The sequence below is a fragment of the Rousettus aegyptiacus genome, unplaced genomic scaffold, assembly GCF_014176215.1.
Source record: "Rousettus aegyptiacus isolate mRouAeg1 unplaced genomic scaffold, mRouAeg1.p scaffold_m13_p_4, whole genome shotgun sequence".
NCBI lineage: Eukaryota > Metazoa > Chordata > Mammalia > Chiroptera > Pteropodidae > Rousettus > Rousettus aegyptiacus.
This window is the reverse complement of record NW_023416307.1, coordinates 151,126,411-151,151,393: the sequence shown is the minus strand read 5'-3', so window position 1 is coordinate 151,151,393 and position 24,983 is coordinate 151,126,411. Positions and strand designations below refer to the sequence as shown.

General features: G+C 50.7%; 1 protein-coding gene, 1 long non-coding RNA gene and 1 pseudogene across 5 annotated transcripts in view; 2 read left to right on the top strand and 1 right to left on the bottom strand.

Annotated features, from left to right (window-relative positions):
- The window catches only part of VIPR1 (vasoactive intestinal peptide receptor 1), a 33,247-nt gene extending 30,607 nt beyond the window's left edge, over window positions 1-2,640 (bottom strand). The window contains exon 1 of one of the 2 annotated variants that reach the window (XM_016163325.2): window positions 2,569-2,640. The gene's annotated coding sequence lies outside the window, so the exon portion shown is untranslated. Of the gene's footprint in view, window positions 1-1,684; window positions 1,745-2,568 lie in introns of those variants that run through there. The other variant, XM_016163332.2, reaches the window with a different exon arrangement.
- LOC107519999 lies at window positions 431-9,905 on the top strand. 3 transcript variants are annotated; one of them, XR_004950500.1, is made up of 4 exons: window positions 431-662; window positions 7,119-7,532; window positions 8,437-8,716; window positions 9,150-9,905. It is a non-coding gene; the product is annotated as an uncharacterized LOC107519999 (long non-coding RNA). The 3 variants fall into 3 exon arrangements; XR_001599217.2 differs by lacking the exon at window positions 9,150-9,905 and having other exon boundaries at window positions 7,119-7,234; window positions 8,437-8,743; XR_004950499.1 differs by lacking the exon at window positions 9,150-9,905 and having other exon boundaries at window positions 8,437-8,743.
- On the top strand, window positions 6,489-6,607 carry LOC118602421 (annotated as a pseudogene).
- Window positions 9,906-24,983: the final 15,078 nt, after the last annotated feature.

Sequence of the window (24,983 nt, the reverse complement as noted above, 5' to 3'; positions counted from 1 at the left end):
TCCATTTGCCATTTGTGCCGCTCCGCGGGCTGGCGCGGGCGGGCGGGACCACGAGACAGGACGTGACAATTCTTATCCCCCACGCCGCGGGCGGCAGCTTGCGCGGCCTGCGTAGGGTCCTGGGCTGCAAGCGACCAGAGTAGGTGGGGCGCGTTGTTCGCTCCATTTTCAAATGTCCCAAGTCATCCCTCGCGTCGGATAGGCGGGGCGAGGGCCAGCAAGGGCGCAAGTGAGGCCCGACTCTGGGTTCCTCGGTTCCCGCCCTGAGCCCAGGCAACCTGGCAGGGCGCACTCGCACTGGCTGGGCACCCGGGTCCTTCACGACCTGGAGGGTCGAGCTCCAGGGGAGACTATGCGTCCGCGCCCTCGCGCGTCTCGGCCTGGGCACCTCCCCAGCGAGGCTGCAGCGGCCGAAGTTCCAGCGCCCTCACGCGGGGAGGGACAGTCGGTTCCCAGCGCGCGGGCCCCGACTCTGCGCATCCGACCTAAAACCACCTGCCCTTGTTTACAGCCGGGGAAACTGAGGTCCAGAGAAAGGTCCGGACCTGGGCCGCCTGCCTCCTCCGCGCGTCCTCAGGCCTCAGTTTATGCGTCCCTAGAGTGAGGCGCGAGTTCATCGGCGCTGCGCGGGAGGAGTGCGTCTTCTTGAGGATCAAGCGCAGGTGACTGACTACCTTGCCTTCGTTCCCAGGCTCCAGACCTTGCGATCCAGACTCGAGGTGGCGGCGGGGATAGGGTGGACGGCGAAAGTGACGGGGGTGGGGTGGGGAGGGCGGTGTTAGTGGAGAAGCGGAGAGGGCCGCGCGTCCCCTGGCGTCTAGGTCCAACTCCAGGTGCTGGCGACCAGCAGGTGCGTCAGAGTTCCCTGCGGACCCACTCTGGCTTCCGCCACAGCGCGGGAAACTCGGCCGCCGACCTTCCGGGGTGGGATGGAGTTATGGGGAGTCAGGGAAAAGCCGGGAAGGGATGAAGACCCAGCCCCTCCTTGAATTCAGCTTCTTTTGGGGTGCTAGCATTTGCTTGCCGCTTTCCCTCCCTCCTCCCCTTCCTTTGTCCCTTCCATCTTTCCCTCCTCCCTTCCTTCCCTTTCTCTTTCTCTTCTCATCTTCCAGCTTCCCTTCCTCCCTCACACATTGATTGATTACTTTCTGCGTGCCAGGCTCTGGGCTGTGCATGGAGGGACAGAATTAACTCCCACCGCGGCGCACCTGGGGAGCTATCTACTCACAATTTCCAGCTCCTTCTGGATATAATCATTAACCCCCAGCATAGCCCCTTCCCCAGATAAGGGAACTGTGAGATGCCTCTGCCAGGCCATTCTGAGGTTTGGACCCAACCCCTCAGAGAGGAAGTGTTTCAAGAATCACCAGCCACCTCCTCAGCCATCTCCACTTCTGAGGGTCAGGTTAGGCTAGGCTGGGGTGGGGGGGATCCTTACTACCCCCTGTGACAGTACCTCTTCTCAGGCCTCAGTTCTCCAGCAGGGCAGTGGAATTATTCTGGAGAGTCACCTTTGCTGGCCTAGTGTCCTGGGAGTCCTAGATGTAAATGGCAGGTCCGTGGGCTCTGGTTCTCCTAAACCCTAGCCCCTCTCTCCACACACACACACACACACACACACACACACACACACACTCACTGACTCACTCACACACTCACTCACACACACACACTCACACTCTACCTGGCCAGCTGCAAAGTGCTGAAATCCCACCGTTAAGCTTGTCCCTTGGTCTGTTGAAGTTCTGCTCTCTCTGAGGATGGAGACCTTGGGTACCTGAAAGTTGAGGGGGGTGAGGATTGGGGAATAGCGGGAATCCAGACCCTACTTTGCTATGTGACCTGGGTTGGGGGTATCTTAAGTCTCCTAGCTGGGGAACCACTGCCTCTGCCCTTTTTCTGTAGGGTGGTCCCCAAGAAACGCCCTCCTTAGCCCAGGGCTGCTGGGCAGGCTGGAGGCAGTGAGAGTGACCAGCTGGGCCTCTTGATACCTTTGCAGTCCCCAGGCTCCCAGGAAGGAAGTGGTGACCAAGGGAGAACAGCTCCCTGCAGATTCTTTGCAATGAAAATTACTTCTTTGTTCTGTCAGAATTGTTCCCCTGGGGGACCCACCCATCCTTACCTATCAAAAGGCACCAAACAAATTCAGAAGCAAGAGGAGAGAACAAAGAAAACAGCACAAACAAACAACCTCCCCCCCCCCCAATTCAACCAAGGCTAAATGGACCTTTTCAACAGGGGTTCCTGCATTTGCATGTCCAGTCCTGTGTTCTGAGGCTCTGGGAGGAGGGAGAGGGCAGGGCTGTCAAGCTGTGGCCCGCTCTTGGGGAGTCCTGTGTGATCTGATGGGGAGGCCATCCTTTCACCTGTCGGATGAGCTGGGGAGGCTTCTTAGTCAGGGGAGGAATATTACCAGCAGGACTCGGTGGGACAGGCTACCGAGGGGGCGGGAAGCGGTGACTGGGATTTCTGTCTCATCCCTCTACCCTGTCCAAAGCCCAAGTCACTCCAGCTTGGAGATGGATGTCACAATCACCCCCTGCTCCTGGGTCCCCCACGTCCACTTACATGGATTTCTCCCAGAGCTATTCTGTTTTTATGTCTCTCCTCCTGGATCCCTGCAACGTGTCTCCGGCCTGCGCCCAAGCCCCACCTCGCTTCCTTCCGGATGTAAGCATCGCGGGGTGCAGCAGGTGGGGGGAAAGAGAAAGCGGCAGAGTCACTTGCCGTTCCCCCCCCCCCCCCCCCCCGAGGACAGGCACGACAGGCACAGCGGGGTGAGGATCTGTAGTTACTCATCTGGAGCCTGCCCGGCTCCCTGGCTGCCTGCCTCGTCCCCGCGGCGGGTGCCACCCTTGCTTCCCACAGTCCTTCACGCACCCCCCCTGAGTCGTGCACTCACAGCGTCAAGGCTTCCAGCTCAGAGCCTCAATGCTGGTGGCCAGGCTCCTCGGTGCAGTGGGAAGAGCAGCTGGGCACCACGGTGTGGGCATGACCTGCATGGCTGGGGTCAGTCAAGGACCTGGCCTGGGGAGTCTCCAGGGTTCCCCTTCCAGACTCATCCACATTGCTGCGTGGATGCAGACAAGCTGGCCTCTCTGGGCCTATGCGTTAAAAGGACCTGCACCTTTAGGTGTTTATCCGTTGAGTGTGGATGGCAGTTTCAGGGATGTGAACTGCTTGCCACCTCCCCTGGCTGCCCCTTCTGGGGGGCCCATTCTTCCTGTGAGGAGACACTTCTTAATTCCAAGCTTAACTCCAAGGTCTGGCGGAGGGCAGGAGAGGCACAGCCAGGTATTTAAAGAACACATGCTCGCTTTATCCCTCTGCAACAGCATGCAGTGAATGACATTCCCGCATCCCTCTTGTATGACCACCTACACTGGCCTGGCCCTCAATGGGCACCGAGGATGTCACAGTGCCGTAGACGTGCGCTGCCTCTCTTCATGGGAACCTAGCACCGATTGAGTGGGGCCCCAGGCGAGGGGGTCTTCCGGCGGCGCAGCACCTGGGAAGAAAACGGAGTTCATGGCCGTGCAAGTGATGGAGAGAGAAGTGTCCTGACTTGAAAGATGGGGAAACGGAGTCGGGGGACCTGTTTCTGAAATGGCCTGCATCATCTCTTGATCCCAGAGGCTGAGGCTTTGAGCCGTCGAGAGAAGGGGGAGAGGGAGGGGACAGTGTCAGCTCTAAGTGTGTCAGGCTAGGTCTTCCAGCGAGCAGATGCTAGGATGGAGTTAGGGTTGTGGAAGTGAAAGGTGAAGGAGGAGAAGGCAGGGTTGCACAAGGAGAACTCAGACTCCATGTGGCCCTGACAGAGCCTCTGCCAAGCTGAGAGTGAGCTCCAGACCAGAGAAGGCACATAGCGGGCTCAGTCAGTGCCGGGGGGCTGTCTGGGGAGAGCAGGGCATCAGCTCAGATGCTGGGGTGGGTCCTGAAGGCGCTCCTCCCGCTAGAGGCTGTCAGATCACTGCATTCTTGAGAGCAGGCGGCAAGTTCTTTCTTGAGAGGAGATCCTCGTGGTGCATGTCTATGGCTACCACAGAGGGGGAAACTGAGGCATGAAAAGTAAAGGGAATGGGAGAACTCCTGCTCTAGGAGACAGAGGAAGTAAAGGCTTAGGTTCTACCCTTGGGCAGCGCCTGTTCTTGGCACAGAGAGGGGATGACTTGAGAAGGAATTTTCTTTCAGAATCCCAGGGCTCAGTTCAATCCTGGGGGTCAGAAGTCTGTTATCTTGCAGCTTGGCACAGGGATCATGGTGCAGCGAGTCCGGGAGACTCCAGAAGGGAGGATATTTATGCTCCAACAGCAGCCGCAGTCTCTTGGTCAATTACTTATGGCAGACCCTCCCCACCTTCTCTCTTTCTCTCTCCACACCCACCCTCCCGCCTCTGTACTTGTCCATTTATGAGGGCATGTGGGGATGTGTCCTTGTACGTGAGCATAAGTCAGTATGGACACATCTGCTTCCAGCTGGGGTCTGAGAGCAGGGTTGGCCAATGTGTATTGGGAGATGGAGTTAAGGGCCAGGTTCTGGAGACTAGGGGCAGAGAGAGGCCAAGTCTCAGAGAAGGTGTCAGGGATCACAGACCACACCAGGCCATCTCTCAGAGCTCATTCCTGTGGCAGTGGACTCCTGTGGGAGTCGTGGGGCACTTCCCATCCCAGGGAGAGCTCAGACTTACTCCTCAGAGGTCTAAGTTCAAAAGCTTTCTTGCCCTGCTCCCAGCCCCATGTTCCTATGAATCGGTGTTTACCTGACCCTGGGCAGAGATTCTGGAAGAGGACGATAATGGGGTGAGACAAAATAGACATGGAATTTAAGTAACATAACTGATGCCATTGGAAATTAGTGCGTATTAAAAATTTAAGGCTATTAACTGAAAAACAATGGAAGTCTCCACATAACTCCTAAACAATTTGAATAAGGAAAAATAAAACAAAAACTCTACCAATCCAAAAAAAGATTGTATATGTAGAGGGGGGTATTAGAGACAAGAATACTTAATAAATAGAAACATAAAATCAGATATAACGAATGATTGAAAACATTAATCATTATACTCAATGTAAATGAAGGAATATTTAAGATGGAATTTAAGAGGAATAGAACATTCACTTTATCAAGAAGATGTAATAATTCCAAATATCGATGCACCTAATGAGATAGCTTCAAGATATGTAAAAAAGATGTATAAAAAAAAGAAGGAATTGTCAAATCCATAGTCAGGGTGGAAGACTCAAAAAAAAATGTCCAGGAAGGATAAACACCCAAGTCATGATTTTCCTCTGCAGAGAGGAGGGGAATGAAATAAGGGAGCTAGCTGTATTAGCGTTCTATTGCTATGCAACAAATCACCACACACTTAGCAGCTTAAAACAACATCCATTTATCATCTCACATTTTCTGTAGGTCAGAAGTCCAGATACGGGTTAGCCGGGTCCTCTGCTAAAATCGAGGTATCGGCCAGAGATGTGGGCTCCTCCAAGTTCATGCAAATTATTGGCAGAATTCAGTTCTTTACAGCTATAGGACTGAGGTCCCCATTATTTTTATTCTTATTTATTAATTATTATTATTATTTTTTTTTTTTGCTAGCAGTTGGCTGAAGGGTCACTCTCAGCTCCTAGAGGCTGTTCTCAGGTTCTAGCCACATGAACCTCTCCACTGGCCGTTCACAGCATAGATTTTTGCTTTTTATGGTCAGGCCAGCAAGAGAGCATCTCTTGCAGCTTCGAACTTCTCAGACTTCTGTCTCTGAGCTACAAACCCTTTTCGAACAGGGCTCACCTAATGAGGTCAGGCCCGACCACGGTCAAAGGGAGGGGTTAATCAAGGAGGGTACATAGAAGCCAGGAAACTTGGGTGCCATTTTAGAATTCTGCCAACCGTAGGAGGGGTACACAGGGTCCTCAATTACACTGAATATTTTATTTCTGTAGAAAAGTCTACAGCAAATATGGCATTATGTTAAGGTCTAATAAAACTAGGCGGTGAATAGATTAGATATAGATTGGGTTTGATTTTATTTTTTTCTTCTGCACGTTTGGAAATATTTCACACACATATACGATTAATAACACAACAACAAAAAGCACCAAAATTGTCCTTGTAAGTAACTGTTGTATTAAAGACATCACAATTGAAATGATAAATTATTTAGAAGTCAATAACAGTGAATGCTAAAACCTGAGAGTTATAGACATTACACTAATTAGATGACACTTTGTAGCTTTAATTACATGTATTATAAACAGGAAAGACTGAAAATTAGTGAACTAAGTTTAAAACTAAATATACTGGAAAAGAAACAACAAAATAAATCTAAAGGAAGAGGAAAGAAGGAATTAGTAAAGATAAAAACAGAAAACAATGAAATAGAAATACAATATCGAATTAATATTTTATTGAATGAAATGAATAAATTTGCCCCTTGAGCAGTAAATAGACTAAGGTTTAATAAGTTTGATCAAGAATAAAAGTGGGTCTATGGCCATGCTACCCTGAACAAGCCCAATCCCGTCTGATCTCGGAAGCTAAGCAGGGTCGGGCCTGGTTAGTACTTGGATGGGAGACCACCTAGGAAGAACAGTTGCTGTAGGCATAAAAAAATAAAAAAAATTGAGGGATTGTAAGCTGACAAGTTCCTTGCAATCTGTGAGGTCAACCAAGGGTTGTCTTGCCTTAAAAAAGAAAAAGAAAAAGAAAAAGAAAGTGGAAACATATAAGAAAAGGGACATAGTCCCAGGAATAGAGAATACTAAAAACTAAGAGAATACTATCTTTATGCCAGAACGGTTGAGAATCTAGGTAAAATGGATGCTTTTCTAGAGAAATAGATGAATTATTATGTTTACCCCTAAAAAAAGAAGCTGGGCTCAGATAGTTTTACAAGACAATTCTATGAAATCAAATTTCTGTGAAATAAAACCGAGAACGGCAAAGATGGAATGTTTTCCAAGATATTCTATGAGGTATCATAATGCTGGTATTAAAACAAGGCAAGGATAGCGCGAGTAAAGGAAACTAATTCCATTTTATAATTCAATAGATATTAAGTAATTTTATGAATTGCATACATAATTTAATTTAATGTTTAATTTGTGTTCATACAGATACACAGAAGGAAAAATTGAGAGGCGGGAGACAAACCATGGCGGGGAAGGTCGGGGCAGGTCTGTCATCAGCTGACGTGCCTCAGACAGGATGCTGCCAGCCGTTGCCTGGTGAGGTGAGGGCGCTGGAGCCCAGGAAGTGTCTCTGCGGAGGCAGGTATCACCTGTCAGGTGGGAGCTGAGCCTGGAAGAGGAGACCCTGGCTGGTCACATGGAGGCTACTCTGGAAAGGGACAGGCTTAACGTCTGGGCTGCCGTGGGCAGAGAAGTTGGAGCCCAGCCCCACCCTGGGAGATGCCAAGCACAGCCATTATCCTGGTCCTCACAGAGCAAAGTCGAGAGCATCTGGAGGCCTTCGTTGTTTCTAGCAGCAGGACCTAAGATCTGATCCGGAGCCTTTGGCGCGGCCACTGTGTAACTTTCTATATTGAAGGGTGGGCTCCAGGTTGGGAAGAGAGAGCAAGTGACCTGGGCTAGGTTGTGACAGCTATCTTTGGTTCTTCTGTCCCCTACCCCAGCCAGAGGTGTCTAGCAAAGTGGCCTCGGGGGTCCTTCTGGCCTGACTGTGCCCACAGGCATAGGCCATACTCCTTAAGTTCTTCTTATCATCATCTTTATCACTATGAATACTATCAGAGCCCTAACCCCAGGCTTTGGTCTCTCTGGGAACTGTCCACTCTCCCTGTGGGGATAGGCCAGTTCAGGGTTCTGAGGCCTTCATAAGAGCGGCGCAGACGCCAATGGCAGCCTGCACGCTGCGAAGGGGACTGATGTATGGCCACTGGACATGGACTGTGGTCTGCAGTCTGAGGTCTGGGGTCTGGGGCAGCCAGCCTCTGCCTGCCTGGGCCAGAAGCCCTCGGGTCCCTTCCCAGCCGTCCCTTTCACTTAGGTGGGGATCTCAGTGCACAAACTCAGTGCAAGTTCAAGAAATACGGCTTGTCTGTATTTTCTAGAATTAAAATTAATATTGACTTTACACCTTCGTTACACCAGATGGGCAGAAAACACAACTCTGCCTTTCTTAGGATTCTGAGTGGTTCGAGCTGGGAAAGCATTGAGGACCCCTTTCGTTCTAGCCTCTTCTTGGTCATTGAGCCATACTAGTTGGTGCCAAGACTCCCATTAGCTCAGCCTGCACTGTGCTGAGGCTTTGGGGCCTGAGAATCTTGGTGGAGCCGGCGCCTCACGTCCAGGGTCCTCCTGGTGTGCACTTTGTGAGGCAGGGAGCAGGTGGGAGCAGGCAGGGAGGCCAGCGCTGCTCAAGGAAGTCAGTCTCAGAGTCCCAAGGAAGTCCTCCCCTTCTCTCCCCCTGCAGGGTCTGGTCCCAGGCTCGGTACTTGAAAACAAAGGCTTGGACAAGACATCGGGACCACTTCTGCTTCCTTCCTGGCTTCGACCTTCCTCTGCCGTGAGAGATCAGTGGCCCAAGAGAGAAACCATTTCCTGGGAGAAGAAGGGCAAAGCCTGTCTCACGCTCTCATTGCCAAGTTGGGCCCCCTACTAGCCACCTCACAGCCCGAGCCCCACCTCTCCAGAGCTGGGCCAGAACTGCCTTAGCGGGAGGTGGTGCCTGCTCTGAAGAGGAAAGGTAGCAGGTGCAACACCCCTTTTTCTCCTTTGGAGGAAACTTGGAGCGGGGTGGGGGTGGGCGCCCTCGGCAAGGAAAGAGCAGGCCCAGCAGGCTGGCGGTGGGAGTGGGGGGAGGCGAACTTAGGAATTAAATTGGAGCCGTCTGGCAACCTACTTGCAGAGAAAAACCAGCTGGGTGGGACCACCTGCAAGAGGCCGGGAATCAGGCCAGGACGTTGCCAGCTCATAAAGGAGAGAGGCAGGTGGGCGGGAGGAAGATTGATGAGGAAGGAGAGAGATGGAGGAGGAGGGACGAGGAAGGGAGGGTGGGCGGAAGAAGGAGAATTGGGGTGGAGGGAACAAGGCAGGAGAGGGAGGGGCGAGGGTGGGGGGGCGGGGCTGTCTTCTCTTGCAGGCCCACCCGTGTCCCCCCCCCCCCAACTTTTTTCCTCCTCTCAGGTCATCTTCGTCTCATCCCTACTGCTCACCTGCTCACCTGCTCACCTCCTCAAGGCTGTAGCTTCCTCATAATCTCTGGCTACTTCTTGGCCCCCCAGTCTCCAATCTCCGCATCCAGATTGTGTACCATTATTGTTTTTTAATTTATTAAGAAGAGCTTCGAAACATACGAAGTAGAAAAAAAAAATACAACAAACTCCCATGTACCCATTAGTTAGTTTCCTCTGTGCCCCCACCCAACCATGATCATTTTGAATCAAATCACAGATATATCTTTTTATCTGTACATGTATCAGTATATACCTCTAAAGGATCACGATTAAAAAAAAAAATGACCACAATACTGTTATCCTGTGATACCATTTCTATACCTAAAAATGCCCCCAAATTCCTTCAGAGCATTAAATATTCAGTCTTTCTTTAACTCTCATTCTTTGTTTTGTAAATGCTTTTATTTATTTCTCCCAGTTGTTTGTCCAGATAAGACATTGTGATTTAGGATGGGGGCCCACCCTACCTTCCCACCTTTCCCTCCTTCTTTTCTTGCAAGTTCTCTTTTGAAGAAACAGGTTGGTGCCGTCCGCTAGCTTCCCACAGTCAGAGTCTGCTGTGGCATTGCTTAACCTCGTTCTCTAAGACTGATGACTTTAAAACACATTGGGAACATGGGTGAGAGCCTGTGGCCCCGTAGCTGGAAGCGCCCGCAGACCCTGAGCGAGCCCCCGGCACCTCCCCTTCATCTCCCTCTAGCCTCCAGCCCAGGTGACCGCCATGGTATTCCAGGAACTAGAGTACCATGGAACTAGCCTTTCTTGCTCTCAGGTCTTTGCACTGGCTGCTCGCTCTGCTGGGAAGGCTCTTCCCCAGGCCTCCGCATGGCTCCTGACCTCTCCCTTCAGTGCCAACTCCCCTACTTAATACTGAAAACTGCTCCCTCCCCTCTGGCTCCTTGGCCCCCTCACCCTGTCCACCCCACGGCACTTGTCACCTTCTAAGGTACCATGTCCTTTTATTAGTTGTGAATTAATTTTACTACCTTCATTATTTATCTCCCCTTGCTGGAACGAAAGCCGCACAAGGACGGGGCTTTTCAGGTGTTTGGTTCCCAACTTATCTGAAATCCCTAGGGTGGTGCCTGGCACACAGTGAGTCCTCATTTATATGTATCGAATGAGCAAATGAATGCATGATTCTTCCTAAAACCCAGAGCTGATGTCGCCGTCCCTCTCTTCCCAGGTTCACAATGCTGCCTTCTCATCTGCTCTGAGGGAAAACCCTCCCTGCCCCGTGTGAGCCTGACCTGGGAGGCTTCTCCCACCCCCACCCGCCCCAACCGCCCTGGGCTCCACCTTGCAGGAAGGACACTGTGCTCTTTTTGCCTCTGTGCTTTTGCCTAGGCTGTTCCTTCTTCCTGGAATGCGTTCCCCACACATCTCTTAGGGGAGACTGTCATGTCAGCCTCCTCCTCTGCGGAGACTTTTAGGGGTCTGTCCTGGGGATGATAGGCCCAGGGTGGGTGTCAGTGAAGGGTAGATAAGCAAGGGGAATGGAGTTCCTGTGGGAGGGCCTCTCCTCCTCTGACCTATCTCTGACTCTATACCGAGTCTGACCCTGGACCACAGGCTGATCCCTAACCGTGATCCCTGGCCTCCCTGCAGAGTTACGCGTGACCGTACACTGATCCCTGACCCCAGTCTGACCTCTCACCCTCAGCCCAGAGTGACTCGTAATCCCAGCATGATACCTGCCTCTGAACAAAGGCTTCAGCTCGTCCTGACTTCTGACCTCTGGCGCTGATTCCAGCTTCAGTACAAACTGCCTGCCGTCGGGGGTGAGACAGTTGGCTCCTAGACGAGTCTCTAGAGAGGAGCCAGGGCCTCAAGGCTGGGAGTCTCTGGGGCACCTGCGGGCAGTTCTCACATCTGCCCTTCCTCGACCCACCCCTCCCCTCTGGCTCCCGACCCAGTGGGTGCTGCCAACCCGGTAAGAGACTTTGTGGCCAGGCACAGGGGAGGGGAAGAACTGGCCGGACCAGCTCACACCTCTGTTTGCACAGGTCTGGGTAAAAATAGCTTCAGCTGTGCAAGCTGCTCTTCCTTCCTTCCCATCCTGGATCCTGCCCAGCTTCGAGTCACTTGCCAGCTGCTCCTGCCCTGAGGCTTCTTCAGGCCCGGGATGGGACAAGGCCCAGAGAGATGTGGGGAGGGGCCTGGACAGCTTCGACAGCACTGCTGCAGCCCGAGTGAACCCCAACACCTGCTGCCGCCTCCGGGAAGCCGCCTTGGATCGGCGGTTCGCTCTCTTGCCTCCTGGTAGTTCCAGATATGAGATTATTTTTCCTTCTCGGAGAGTGTAGACATGTCTGTCCTCTGCCTTGAGGGGTAGCAGCAGGGTTACTTCCTTCTGAAGGCTGTGAGAAGGATTCTCTTCCATACCTCTCATCTAGCTTCTAATGTTTTGTTGGTCATCTTTGTCATTCCTTGGTTTGCAGAAACATCATCCCACTCTCTGCCTGCACCTTCACATGGTTTTCTCTCTGTGCACATGTCTGTCTCCAAATTGCCCCCTTTGATAAGCACTTTAATCATATTGTATTAGGGTCCACCCTGATTACCTCATTCTAACTTACTTACTTCTGTGAAGACCCTACCTCCAAATAACATTAGACTCTGAGATATTGGGAGTTAGGACTTAAACATATGAATTTGGGAGGACAAAATTCAACTCATAACAGTTATTTCGTGTTGTATAACAAATTGCTCTTAAACTCAATGCCTTACATTATTTATCTGTCATGGTTTCTGTGCTCAGAAATTTGGGAGCAACTTGGCTGGACAGTTTGGGCTTGACATTTCCCATGAGTTTGCAGTCAGACGTCAGCCGGGCCTGCAGTCCTCTGAAGGCTTGACTGGGGCTGGAGGATCCATTTTCAAGGTGACTCACTTGGAAACTATTGGCCAGAGCCCTCCATTGCTCACCACCCAGATCCTTGAGTGTCCTTATGGCATCCTGTCTGGCTTCCCCCAAAATATGGGATCCAAGAGACCAAGAAGGAAGTAAAACAAAATTCTACTGAGTAAATTTAGGGATCTAATTGGTTTTATTAAGAGATCTATGAATTGGGTAGCATCCTATCTAGCAACTAGAAGGGTGCTCCAAGGGGTTGTACAAAATGGAAGGTTTTATAGGGAAAAGGTTGGGACAAAGGAACTGTAACAGAAAATAAGAAAGCATTATTTTTAGACCAAGACAACTTTTTTTTGGAGGGTGGGAGGGATGGAAAAATTTTCATCCTGCAAATTGCCTTTTCTTTCTATGGGGGACGGAGAAGTCCACGTGACAGATTACTTTCCTGGTGGTGCTTGACCAGAAAATTCCAGACTGGTTGATTAAGATGATATTTCTAGGGAAGGCAGAAATAACAATTAGATTGGGTATTAAGTCTAGGGTTGGTATCATGGGCTTTAGCACAAGTGACACCATTTTGAGTCTGTGATTTTTTTTTTTTTTTTAACAGAAACTACAGTGCCTCTTGTGACTGGTCCTGGAAGTCACACACTGTCACTTTTGCCATATTCTATTAGACACACAGGCCACTCCTGATGGGATGTGGGAGGAGGCCACACAATGGCGTAAATACCGGGAGGTGAAGATCCTTGTCTACGTGGCCCGAGTTGGCTCACACTTCTGCTTCCTAGTCAGTGGGAACGGTGAAGGAGAAAGGGAGAAGGCGCACGCCTTCCTGGTACCTGGGCGACTTGGAAATTGCACAGTCGCCTCTTCTCATATCCATCTGGCCTAAACTTAGTCGGATGGCTACACGCAGCTGAAACCCGCAGCTGGAGACTGTAGCCTTTATCAGGGCGATCGTGTGCCCAGCTTAAAAATTCTACTACTCTATGTCTTAGTTTGGGTCCCCCTGAGCAGAACCTAGGACAGGAACTTGGGTGCAGAGAGTTCACTTGGGAGGTGGGCCTAAGCGGCTGGAGGAAGGGGGCAGAGTGTGGCGTTAAAGTCTCTGCTTTGGGGGAGGAGGTTCCACTCACTCAGCAAGGACCTCCCGGCGTGGCCCGTGCTGGGAGTGGGAAGCTGGGGCGTTTATGTACAGGTCCCACCCTGGGAAATGAACTCCCCTGCACTTTCCGGCTGCACCCCACACCCCGCCAGTCTCCTTAGGGCAGGCGTTATGGGCTCACCCTAGTGCCTGTCCTCTAGTTCCCTTCTTGGCCCTATCTCACCAGCCCTGAGTGACAGTCACCACGGCCACCTCTAGGAAGCCCCTGGAGCTGGGGCTGTACCACCCCCAGACTCCCAGCTGGAAGACCGAGGGCTGCCTTGCGGGCTGCTGGCCAACACCCAGAACCCCAGGCCGGGAGGCCACACAGACCGGCGTCCCTCAGGTCCTCGCTTGCCACGTCATCTTGCCGCTCTCTGCCATGCTCCATGCTGGGCACAATGGAAACGTTCAGAAGTTGGAGCCAAAAATACAAGTTTTTAAAAAAGGTAGAGAAAGAAGAGAAGGGATGGCTCCTGGTCCCTGCCCCGAGTCACTCATTTCTAGGACTTCTTGGTTCACCTCTGCAAGGGGTCGGATGACCGGAGGCCCCCCTTTCTTTTCCCTGGGAGTCTCTCCATGGCAGAGGTTCAGACCTTTTTACTTCCATGGGAGGCCTGTGGACTCTGGTTAGGACGGTGTTTTTAAATGCATAAAAAATAAAATAAAAATGTAAAGGATTACAAAGGAAACGATTTGAAATATAGTGATCGAAATATTCAAAACAAATTTGTGTCATAGTGATGCATATATTTCTTAATACATGTATCAAGCAACAAGATCTAGTGGTGGGTTGAATAACTACGGTGACGAGAGCAAATGACACTTTGGACATCACCACCAATGGGAACGCGAGATGAAAATAGCTAGGACTTCCTATTGGTGACAAAGTCACAGCTTCTGCCGACACCACTGTGTCTGGTTGCTTACTTTCACCGTGGAAAAAAAAATGCTAAACCTCAGTTAAAAGTCAATGGGAATAAAGTTGTCATTTTCTCCCGCCCAAATCCATGGACCTTCTGATGTCTATTCACATATTTCTTGGAAGTCAGTGGACCCAGGGCTAAGATGCCCTATCCTTTGGGGAGCCTTAAGTGAGATCTGTTGTCATCTCAGGCCACATGGCCTGAGATCTTGGAGATCTTCTCTCCGCCTGGGCTGGTTGCTCTTGAGCATCCAGACCCTGGAGACAGGAAGAAAACTCTAGTTTCAAGACATCATGACCTCCACGGCTTCTAGACAAGGGCAAAGCTTAAGCAGACTCAGCCCCAGCTTGGAAGCTTAGTCATGGGGGAAAGGGAACATAAAGATAGTACTAGTATAGGAGTCAAAATGTTGCCAGGACGACCAGCGGGCTGGGGAAGCTTGGGGAAGGAGGAAGCATCTCTGATGGGATTCATTCGGGAAGGTGTCATGCAGATGTTGGTCTGTGAGAGTCTAGTGGGATGTTCAGGGTGGCGGAGGCCAGTAGGGGCAGCCCGAGCAGGAGACACAGAGAGCGTAATGGGGCTGTGGCTGGAGGTCATGTTAAGACCAGACTGTGAGGGGGTAGGCATGGCCGGGCACAGGAGCAGAGATGGAGGCAGGCGGGCGGGCTGGGCCCCAGCCCCACAGTGCTGAGCCCTCGGGCTCTTCTTCCCCTGGAGGCCACTGGGAGTGCTGGTGCAGCTGCCATGGTAAATCTTGGCTTCGGGGCAACTCATCCCAGAAGTGCCAGCTGCCAGACACTCGAGTCAGAAGCCACTGCCCTCATTAGCTGGCGTGGGATTAGCTGATTTGAGGCTCAGAGGCCCGGATGTCAGAGGTTTGTAAATCGCCAGATTAGAAAACTAATTGCAGCGTGTGCACTAAGCCCGGCTCAGGCCGGTCAATGCCCAGTTTTGTTTCAATTCTGATGGGAGCTGTGGGAGCTGCTGGGATGGCTCAGTGGAACCCTCGGTAAGCCTGAGCCTCAAGGAATGGGGGGGTCTGTGACCTGCTTGGTGGCTTTAGCTTTGCCTGCCTGGCCCCTGTACATTGGGCAGTGACACTCACCTTGGAATGCACTTCCCCGGAGCCTTCGGGGCAGCAGGGAAGAGCATGCAGAGAGACTGGCTGGGGCTGTGGACTGGAGGCCCAGCCTCCCTCTGGGTCCCACCCTGGGAGGAGGCAGAGCAAATCGGCTGCAGGATCGCAGAGCAGAAGCAGGGGTCGTCAGCAAGGCCCAGGGGCTGGACTGCATCACTCCAACCAGCCCTGGCCCCAGAGAGGCTCACTAGCCTAGGCAGCTACTTCTCAGCGTCTCAGCTCTGCCCCTTGGTCCTCCCCGCCCCAGACCATCCCCAGGGGCCTGGCTCTGCGTCTCCCCTCTGATTCCTCCCTCCTCCCTCTTCAAGCTCCCCCAGCCTCTAAGTTTCCCCATAACTTGGCTCCCCACCCTCCTTACCGCCTTGTTGGAGATGGCTTTCCCAAACACACAATGGATTGGCCACTCCCCTGTCCCCCAGCTTCAAGGGCTCCCAATTGCCTGAAGAAGTTCCTCAGAGTGACATCACAGCTCCCCAGCTCTTGAAGGCTCAGCAAAGCACTTTACAACGGCAGCAATGCAGTTCAGCCTTTCGACTTGAGCTCCAGCTCTACCGCTGAGTAGCTGTGTGACTTTGGGAGAGGTGCTTAACTTCTCTGCACCTCGGTTTTCTCATCTGAAAAATGGGGACAGTAATAGTCCATGAATTCTGGCGTTGTGAGGGTTAAATGCATTAGCACATGGAAAGCACTTAGCATAGTGCTTGGCACGTAGTAAGTGCTCAGTAAACAGCGCCCCTTTACCTGGTTTATACCCGCACCCCACACCCACTGCTGCCCAGTATTTTGTCATCTGACAGCCACTCTCAACTATCTCAATGACTCAAAGTTCCATCAAGACTTCCCAGTACAGCCCTTTATTAGTTACCTATTATTGTATAACAAATGACCACAAATGTAGCAACTTATAACAAGGAACCTTTAATATTTCCGCGTGTCTGTGGGTCAGGAATCTGAGCATGGTTTCTCTGGGTCTCCTCCTCAGGGTCTCACGGAGCTGCCATCAAAGTGTCAGACAAGGCTGTGGTCTTTTCTGAGGCTCGACGAGGGAGGGGTCTGCTTCCAAGCTGACGTAATCCACGACCTGCCTGTTGACAGAATTAAGTTCCTCATTGCTGCAGGGCTGAGGGCTTCATTTTCTTGCTCACTGCTGGAGGCACCTCTCAGTTCCACGAGGTTGCTGGCTCCTTGCTTTGTGGGGTTCCCCAACATGGCTGCTTGTTCCCTCAAAACCGAGAAGGCAGAGGAACTGTAGCACGGTAGGCACTACTATCTTATGTAACATCGCCACGTAATCACACAGGCCCCAAGTCTTTATCTCTGCTCGTGCTGCTGCTTCTGCCTGGAAGGCCCTCTTTCTGTATTTCAAGGTCCCACGTGCTCCCTCCCTCCCGAGGTTTCCTGGGCACCTTCTCCATGCCAGCTCAGGGCTGGGTTCTTGGGCCACCAGAATGAAAAAGCTAGTCCAGCCCATCAAGTTTTCCCTCCCCCAAAGCTCCCCCTCATCATAATTCTCAGCTCACATGTTTGACAGCTGATCTGTCGTCATGCGTAATGTTGTAATTACACATTATTCATGTAAACTCTGTCTTGCTGGGTTCGGATTTCTTTTGGGGTCCTGGCCTCTACAAGGTCAGGGCTGAATCTGGGTAAGGGTCAGGGCTTGGCCTCAGGCCAGACATGAGAACAGATCTCTGAGGACACCTTAGAAAGGGGCTGGGACTTTGTTTTAGGCTGACCGATGAAAACTGATGAATTCATTTTCAGAAACGAGCACAGATCTTTTCAGAGGCAGCTGTGAGTCCAGAGCTGTTGAGACTCTGGGTTCCCTCCATGAAACGCGATGGTCACTGGCTACGCTGGGGGCTGGGGGGAGCAATCGACAGCAGAAGCCCACTTTTCATGCTCAGCAAAGCCTCTCGGCTTGCCTGGAGAATTGCTGGTTATATGGAGGCTGTGCAATCCCACTCCCCCTGGTGGCTCAGAAAAAGGAGTGCGTGATCCCGGCTGCACCGGGCCTTTACAGGTGAGGGCAGTGTCTGAGCTTGGCCATCTCAGGGATCCCCCTGAGAAGTGGGCCACTGGCCCGGTTCTCCCTGGTATGCGAATAAGTAGACTACAGCGTGGCGGTCACCTGCCGGAGCTCCAGGTGTGCGCGTGTGTGCCCATCCCATTGACGAGGAGGTTGAGCCCGGGAAAGGGGAAGGGATCCGAGGAAGGGACACAGCGAATCGGGGCGACTGCTCCCACAGCGCCTGCCCACACTGCTGCTCTGTGGTATCACTGTCCTTAGGCTTTACGTAGGCACGTTGCCTTTGGCATGGGCCTGGGGAAGCGAGGTGTGGCCGAAAGACCCAGGTGGCCCAGGACTGCGGAGCACGGTCACCTTCTGCCCACCTCCGAAGAAGCTGGAACCCAGAGAGGACACAGAAGATCCCATGCCTCACAGCGTATGGAGTGGGGGCGGGATGAAATCTGTACCCCCCCCCCACTTCTGGTGGTTGCTCTGGAGGCCCAGGGTCCCCGGGCATACCCACAAACCCCTGACTCCTGTAGGAAGGCTCTGCCTACTAGCTGCTGAAGTCCCGGGTAACCGAATGTTCCGGTTATTGGAGAGCTATTGCTTAAACTGTGGATGGATTGGAGCCCCAGTAATGTAGCTGCTCCGGAGGGAGGCTCCAAACCCTGTCTGGGGAGGTGGCCAGGCCCCTGAGCGCCTGGAACACCACCACCTCCTGCCCTGGTGGGGCGTGACAGGGTGGTGACATGTCCTGGAGAGTAACCAGCTCCTGCCCTCTCCTCACAGCTGCGGGCCGAGGCCTGGAGTACCCACACTGGACAAGGGGCCCACATGCCGCCTGGCGGGCAGGTGGCAGCCAGCACCACCCGCTGCACACCCACGCAGAGCCCGAAGGTGTATACGGCCTTGGAACGGCTGGCTGGAAGCAGCAGGGGTGATTTAGGGGTACCACAGGGTGATGTGTTATTTCTTGCTGCCAAGGAATCATCTGGAAGGAATAAGAGACAAACCTACCTCCCTCCTCGTTTCATGTTCCATGGCCTGGGTGCTCCCCACTGCCTGTGAGGAGTGGAGGAGTCGAGAGTCTCTGTTGCAGAGTGGGAGACCACCTGGGGGGGATGGGCCGCCTGGAGGGATGGGCCACTTGGGTGGGATGGGCCGTCCTCCAGGCACCTCTGCCCAGGCTCCTCAATGAAATTGGACTGTTCAGGAACAGGGAAGGTGGAGACTTTGCTTCGAGGGTCAGGAGAGGGTTGGTGACCAGATCCCAGGAAGTGAAGATGGGTTGGTCCCAGGGACACAAGGCCAGTGGGTGTGTATGAAGACCAGAAGCAAACATCTCAGATTTCTTTTCCCCAAAATATGGAACATGGGTGTCCAGGGACTTGGTAATTCGACGGGGGAGGCGACCCTGACAATCAACCGCCACTGATGACATGGTGCCCACCCAGATCCCCTTCGTCAGGTGGGCACCCATCTCGGTTACCGTCGATGTGGTTCTGCCAGCTCACAGCTTCCCTTTTCTCTAGAGAATTGCCTTCCACCATGGGAGCCACGTCACTCAAGGGGTTACAGCCCCTACCCCAGGGGCAGCACAGGGCCAAAGGCCAACAACACAGGGGTTCAAAAAAAAAGCCTGGCTCCTTGTCTCACAGCGGGACAGACTCTGGTGCAACTCCTGCCGCAGTGCCCCTGAGGGGTCAGGCTGACCTGGGTGCCCTGGGAAGAACCCACCCTTGCTTACTTCCTCCTCCCCCATCCCCCCTTCTCCTGAGTCCCCGCCACCTTCCCAACGAGCTCTTTCTCTGGTTCTGCCTCTGGGGAATCTGACCCAACACTGACCTATAAAACTTCTCAACCATCTTGGTGGGCGAGTTTGAGTTAGAAAACTAGTGAGTGTGAATTACAAAATAAAAATAAAGAGCTATGAAACTGTCAATTGTCAGCACCTTACGTTAAGGAGCGACTTATGGCTGTATCAGATCGTAGGGGGAGTGACAGAAGGAGCTTCCCATCTCCTTCCCAGCGGTCTGGAGATGGTGGATGTTTCTCGGGGGAGTTGAGATCAGTGAGAAGGAGGGTTTTCTGTGTTGGAGAGTGGTGCACTGCAGGTCCCAGGCTGCACAGAAGCACAGGCTACACCCCATAGCACTCCTTGGGGGCCCGGCCTGGTGCTGCGCGAACTGGGGTCCTAGGAGCCACATTGACTTCCCTCTAAGCTGGAGTGAGCCAGCAGCCTGTCATTTGCCTCCTGATGTGATATTCGGAGACATGTCATTTATATAGTATTCCTGCCAAAAGATGCATTCCCCAAATCCTGAGGAAATAATCAGACAAACCCAACTGAGTAGCATTCTACGAGATGGTGGGCCTGCACTCTTTGAAAATGCCAGTGTCACAGAAAACAAAAAGTGAGGACGGTTCCAAATGAAAGGAGATCGAACGGACATGGCAGCCAAGTAAAAGCAAAGTATAATCCTGAACTGGATCTTAGATTTGGGGAAGCAATTACTCTAAAGAACAGCAATAGAGTTTTTTTGTTTGTTTTTGTTTTTTTTTTTTGCTTTTAGAGAAAGATGAATATAAGGAACACTTGTGAAAAGAAGCAAATATCAGAACAAAAAAAGTTCAGTCTCAGTTCTACTGTAAAGTAACTTATTATTGCTTTTTTAGAATAGCTAGAGACGAATGTGAACAAAGACACTAAGGCAGTTTTTTCCCCCAACTCTAACTATGACAGAGTCAAAGCAAGATGAATCGAAACGCATCTGAGGAAATAAGCAGAGTAAATGGAAGCAGGCTCAGTCTCAGAAACTGTTCTCAAACGTAGCTACGTATTATTTGTTAGAATACAGATATGCATGTGAGCTTTACCTGGGCAAAAAGGCTGAGAAACGCACGTTGTTAACTGAACTCTTTTTTTTTTCTATTGTGGTTTAGAGCAAATTAAGGTGAAGCTATGTAGCATTTTTTTTTTTTTTTTTTTTTTGCTATTCGAAACATTTTTTAGTGGACTGTTTCGAGATAATTACAGATTCACATGCGGTTGTCAGAAGTAATACAGAGAGATCCAGTTTACCCAATTTCTCTTGCATCTTGCAATACTATAGTGCAACATCGTAGTCCAGATATTGATGTTGATACAATGAAGATACAGAAGAGTTCCATGCCCAGGAGAATATCTTCACTTGAGCTCATGTAGCTACACCCATCTTCCTCCCCCGCCCCATTCCGTGCCTGATCACCATCCATGGCAACCTCAAATCTGTTCTCTATTTCTATAATTTTGTCATTTCAAGAATGTTATATAAATGGTACGGTATGCAACCTTTTGAGATCTTTTTAACTCAGAATAATTCCTTGGAGATTCATCCAAATTGAGTGTGTCAAAGGTTCATTCTTTTTTTAAATTGCTGAGTAGTATTTGAAAATATGTACGTACCACTGTTTATTTATTCATTTGTTAGAGAACATTAGGGCTGTTTCCAGTCTGGGGCAATTATGAATAAAGCTGGCGGAAAATATGAATGTATGAACAAATTAAGATGAATCTATGCAGCATTTTTTTTTGATATTTGAAACATTTTTTAATTGAATGTTTAATTTTGAGATAATTATAGATTCACATGCTGTTGTCAGAAATAATACAGAGAGATCCAGTTTACCCAGAATTTATATTTTTCCGTGAACATAAAATTTCATTTCTCTGGGATAAATGCCCGATACTGCAATTACTGGGTCTTTTAGTAGTTGAAAGTTTAATATTATAAGACGCTGCCAAGCTGTTTTCCAGTGTGGCTGTACCATTTTGCACCCCAATCAACAATGTAGGGGTGATCCAGTTTCTCTGCATTTGGTGGTGTTACTGTTTTTCATTTTAGTCACTTTCTTGCCTGTTGGCTCCAGCATCGTTTGTTGAAATGACTTGTTTGTTCCCCTCTCCATTGAACTGCTTTTGTACCTTTGTCAAAAATCAGCTGGACATAAGTGTGTGGCTCTATTTCTGGATTCTCTATTCTCTTCCTTTGATCTATGTGTCCATCGGTCTCTAATACCACACGGTCTTGATTACCGTATGAAGCTTGTCTTTGGAAAGAGTGATTCTTCTTACTATACTAGTCTTTCTCAAGATCATTTTAGCTATTCTAGATCTCATGCCTTTCCATACACATTTTAGGTTAAATTTCTCTATGTCTATAAAATACTTTCTGGGAATTTTTATAGGAATTACATTAAACCTGTCTTTAATATGTTAAAATTTCCGCTTCTGAACAAAGTGTGGTTCTCTGTTTATTTAGGTCTTCAATTTCTTTCATCAGTGTTTAAAAAATTTCAGGGTACATTCTATATGTGTTTTGTTAGAGTTATGCCTAAGTATTTTGTTTTCTTTGGAATGATTGTAAATGGTATTGTACTTTTAATTTCAGTTCATTGTTAGGATATAGAAATGCATTGATTTTTGTTTATTTAGGTCACATCCTGTGAATCCTGCTTAACTCACTTATGAGTTCAAGGAGTTTTTTTTGATTGTGATTTTCTACATAGATAATCATGTCATTGCAAATGGGGACAGTTTTATTTCTTCCTTTCCAATCTGTATGTTTTTTACTTATTTTTCTTCCCTTACTGCGTTGGCTAGAAGTTCTAGTCCTATATTAAATAGCAGTGGTGAGAGCAGACATCCTTATCCTGTTCTTGATCTTAGAGGGAAAGCATTCAGTCTTTCACCATTACATGTGATGTCAGCTGAAGGCTTTTCTGGGGGTGTTCTTATCAAGCTGAGGAAGTTCTTCTTGATTCCTAGCTTTCTGAGAGTTGTATCATGATGGGCGTTTGGGATGTAAGTGCACTGCAGAGCTCATGTCCCTTGAGGCTGGCCTCTTATACCTCTGTGACAGCAGGTGATTTTCCAGAGAAAGGGTAGAACGTTAGACGCCGACGCAGTACTGGGGGGATGGGTGCCCCCACCCTGGTAAAGAGGAGGTGGCCAGGGCACCACAGCGTGAGTTTAAGGCTGCCGCCTCCTTTACTGACCTCCCGGCCAATCGGAGTTGCGAATCTTTTACATGGAGTTCATATTCTGAGAGTAGGAACTGTCTGAGTTGTGCCGTTTGATTTTGCAGCCCACGCCAGGCCAATCACCTATGGCCTGGAGGCCAGGCGGTGGTGGTGAAGATGACTGAGCCCGTTTCCCTTGCGCAGGTGGTGGTGGTAATGCCGGCATTCTGCAAGTCACTCAAGCCCCAGAGGCGCCTTTCGTGTTGTAATCATGGAGTCGTGCCCAGAGATGCCATTCACACGGAATACAACGTGTAAAGTGCTCGAGGAGTGTGTACCACAGGGGCTTGAGTGTGAGGGAGTCGAGGGGTTCCAGCACATGCCACCCCCAGATATGCCTCTCCAACACACAAATGATTTTGAGCTAAAGGCCACTGAGAACTAGCAGACTCAGGCAAAGCTCTAGAAACAGGGCGTGAGTTCTTCCTTCTGTAACAGAAAGTTACATTTACTATTAAGGAGATTTCCATTGGTAGAGATGTCTCTCTCTCCAGTACCAAAAAGAGGGCTCTTACCAACGCTCGTCAGTGGAGAAGGCACGACTTAAAAATCTCCATAACAACCCTCGTTACCACACTTTCCCTGATCCCCTTCCTGTAACTTGCCGCCCCCACCTAGAAGCCCCCGACCCCTTTCCCTTTAGCCTAAGATGGCACATAAACAAACGTGAGCTCTAAACACCCTTTTGAGTTCCTCATCTCTGGCCGCTCCCGTGTGTTGCATGTTCCACGTGCACGCTAATACACTTCTGTTTATTTTTTTCTCTTGTTATTCTGTCATGTGTCACAGAGCCCCAGTGGAGGACCTAGAAGGGAAGACAGAAAAAGGCTCCCCCCCCCCATGAGGAACAAGGGTATTGCCCAGAAAGTGAGTTTGCAGAGAACAGCAAACTTGTGGAGAACTGTCCACCACAAGTGTGGAACAGCCCGAGGGTGTGAAGTGGGGCAGGGGACGGAAGGCTGGACGGATGGCAGGCTCCAGAGCACAGAGGGCTTTGTGTTCCTCGTTATTCCTCATTTGCACCCGCCTCCTTCCTTCCAAGTGTGTGTGTGTGTGTGTGTGGGGGGGGGGTGACAGGGGAAACAGAATGGGGACATGATCATAAAGGGACCTCTCACTTCAGTGCCCCCACCCGAATCTGACCTCTTGGGGTGAGGGCTATGCTTCAAGTCCTTCTGAATTCCACCTTCTTCATCAAAGTGTACCTGTCCTGGGTCTCATGCCCTTGATCCCCTGTCTCCTGCACAGGAGCTGGCTAATCCCGTCAGCAACAAACACAGCGATGTGTTAATAACACACAGAAACTTGGGCAAGTATTTGTCTCAAAGTGCCTTTTCTAAAAAGAAAAATTCTAATTGTGAGTCCTGAGCCCTCTGGGGTCAAGATTTCCAGAGAGGCTTTGGGAACCTGCTGCGTTCCATTGGTCAGTCTGCTGAGATGGTCCCCTGTTCTGAGGACCGCTCTATGGCTGACTGTTGTCTTCAAGGGGAACCTCAGCCATGGGTCATGTGGCAGCCTCACCACCAGATGGCAGTAGCACCATGTTGCTAAGGCCTCAGGATGCACCAGCCCTTCAGCCCAGTCTGTTCAGAAGTAAATCAAAGGAGGAGTGTGTACAGAATAGAGGTTGGGCTTTGGCCAGACCCAGGTAAAATGGGAATTACTGCTCTGCCACTTAGCAGCTGCAGGCCTTGGGCAAAGACAGAAAAAGACTTGTGCTTCAGTTTCCTCCTTGGGGGTTAGAACTGACTGTGTCGTGGCAACCGCTTTTAAACAAAGCCCCAATTTTCCAGAATCATAATTTATTAAGGGTTTATTATGTTTTAGGCCTGCTCTAAGACCTTTATATAAATTAACACATTTACGCTTCGGGAAAAGCCTGTGAAGCACAAGCTATCATTGTCCTCACTTTCTGATGAGGAAACTGAGGCACAGAGAGGTTCAGTAACTTGTCTAATGTCACACAGCAGAGCCGGGATTCAAACTCAGGCAGGCAGGCTTCAGAGCCCCTCTTACCTAACTACTATGCTACATCACCTTTAATGCCAACATGGGTTATAATCTACTTCTATGTTACTGTCACTGGCCACAGCTTGTGGCAGAGACTAAGTGTTGGGAAGTCAGTAAAATTAGAAGAAATACTGAGATGCTTCTTGATCAGGTTGCCCAAAATCCTTGTCAATTTTTCAAGTTCGTGATCCGCGTGGACCTCACACCTGTTGGGAGAGTCTTCTACAGACATTAATGTCTTTTGCATCTTGGAGAAACAGCTCTCACCACCCCCTGCAAATTCCTTCTGCTCGGAGCAGAGGGGTTCCTGGGTCCTGGTCTCTTACGGTACGTGGGGGTGATGCGAGGGAGGCATTGCTGGTTCTCTTCTGGGTCCGTTACTCCCTTTGGTACCCATTCCAAGCGTCTAAAACTCATCTCCTAATCCCTCTTCAGACGCCCTGATGACCCCTGCGTTCCGGGTGGGCCGGTGCTGACGTGCGGGGCGGCAGGAGTCCCCTCAGCGTGTCTTCTGCGTGGGGCTCCCCGCCCGCGTGGCCCTGGGAGCTGCCTTGTTGGCGCTGCTCTCGCATCGCGGGGGAGTCTGCCGCGTGGCATCCGGCTCTGGAACGCCTCAGCCCCAGCCTCC